The sequence below is a fragment of the Enhydra lutris genome, unplaced genomic scaffold (genome assembly GCF_002288905.1).
Source record: "Enhydra lutris kenyoni isolate GAN:26980312 unplaced genomic scaffold, ASM228890v2 scaffoldscaffold3, whole genome shotgun sequence".
Lineage (NCBI taxonomy): Eukaryota > Metazoa > Chordata > Mammalia > Carnivora > Mustelidae > Enhydra > Enhydra lutris.
In genome coordinates, this window is record NW_019154087.1 from 86,491,499 (window position 1) to 86,493,615 (window position 2,117).

Genomic DNA, 2,117 nt, shown 5'->3' on the forward strand with positions numbered 1-2,117 from the left:
GTGCTACCTCCCTATGTCCCTTTCATTTTCTTTTTCCTGAGCAGTCTTTACTGTACTTCTCAGCATCCCATGCAGTGAGGTCAGGGCATGTGACTGGTTCTGACTAATGAGCATAAGCATAAGTGACGTGAGTCACTTCAGGACCAAAGAATAAAACAACAGGGTCAGTTTTCCATGCACTCTCTTTCCCCCTGCTCTGCTTATCATGGATGCTCTGTATCAAGATGGCAGAGCCATAGAACAGAAACAGCCTGGATCCCTGAGCCATTATTTGAACGGAGCTATCCTGAAGAGGTAGAGGCATCTCCTTTGCATGAGGAAGAATATATATTTTTTTGTCTTAAGACAATGAGATTTCAGGGTTTGTTTGTTATTGCAGCCTTACTGAGATTGCTTTGACTAAGACATTTTCCTTCCAAGCAGGGTGTCATAACAATATTATTCTTCATTGACAATATGCAGCTCTACATTTTAAAGAACTCATTGTTACTACTGAGAATGTAGGCATTTTTATTATTCCACATTTGTCTTTCCGTACACTCTATACTCCTGTCTAAATCATTATCCCTCACACTAATGCCAATAAGTCACAATTATTTGGGGGTTAGTTCATATTCAATGAAAATATATGTGTATCTATATTAAAGTCTTAGTTCTTTCCTGTTTAAAATGTTCTTTCTTCAGATATCTCTTTGGCCAAATTCCTTATCTTCTTCTTCTTTTTTTTTTTTCATACACAAGCTGGTGATACTTTATTATACAGAGAAGTTGGCAAAGGACAGCTTCATTTTTGTCAAAGAATCTCCACCAAAAATTTCTAGTGATTCATGGGGTGATCCAGTTAACATAATAAAACAGTAGCTGATATTTATGGAGTCCTTGCAATATTCCAGAGCTATTAAATGAGATGTAAATCCCACCGTAAAAACTGGAATTTTCATTAGGACCCAGACTTAGAAAATGCCAAGCTTCAAAGATCCAAACTTGCATATACTGAGGACTCCCATTTCCAGAAGTTCGAAAACCTCCTTTCTTATCTCGGGAATGTCCATTATCCTCCTCAACTTCTGATCTCGCCAGTTCCAGTGAAAAACGAGAAACTTTAAGGGGTTCAAATTAAGGCCACCTTGTTTAATGAGTTCTTTAATTCTCCCCAGTGTTCCTATGCCCAGGTGCACCAAACGCTTCTCCAGCAACTTTACCTGCTCTTGGACCTTAATGTGTTTTGCAAATAATTTCATAACTTTGCTGTCTCCTCTAAATGCTGTCATTGACCTAATAAGCGCCAAGGCCCAGGCAGCAGAGCTGCAGATAATCAACACCAGGACTGATTTCTTCTCATTATGGTTTTTCCGAAGTTTTACCCACTTAGGGCAGATTTCTTTTAGGTATGATGAGAGACTATGAGTCAAATCATTGGCCTTGAGGAAACAGGAGTCTTGTAGGGTTAGTTCTTCTAATTCAATCACTGAATGATTGCTGCTGTAATAGTCCTTCATCAGTTTCTGTAGGTCTTCAGGGGTCCATGGTTTTGGCTCTGATTTTGCAAGAACATTTGTAATTTTCTTCTTTCTTCTCTTCCTTGTCTTGGTGGCATCTTCTCTGTTTCCTTTGGTTGTATCAAGAAACATTCTTTAGGCTGTTTGGTCTTCTTTGACAGGGCAGGTACTAGAGCTGTTTCCTGCTGCATTTCTGGGTCTCCTCCTCCTTCACCATCTGATGCTTCTGGGCTGCTGGCTGCTCCTGCAGGCTGGTTCTCCCACCACTCATCTCCAAGGTTGTCTGCCATCTCCAGTGGGACTAGTTGTGAGCGGACCACCAAGGGAAAGCGGACAGTGGCAGGTATTCTCCTTGCCTCCAAGCCGAGAGGCCAGTGTTGGCAACCAGCACGCGGGGCCTCTCCTCAGACCTTCCTTATCTTCTTTAACTCATCATTCGTCTCACCTTCTCAGTGAGGTCTACCTTGACTATGCTGGTTAACATCACCAACCCCACCTCTGTGTGTGCATGCAGAACCAAAACCCTCTTGCCCTTCTCTATCATTTATTATAGTCATAGAAATTTCCCTTCTTATATACTAAATAAGTTACTTATTTATTGCAATTATCATCTATATT

The 2,117-nt window shown here is 41.0% G+C and overlaps 1 pseudogene; it reads right to left on the reverse strand.

The window, feature by feature from the left end:
- Window positions 1–953: 953 nt before the first annotated feature.
- LOC111157700 lies at window positions 954–1,789 on the reverse strand (annotated as a pseudogene).
- Between the last annotated feature and the right edge of the window lie 328 nt (window positions 1,790–2,117).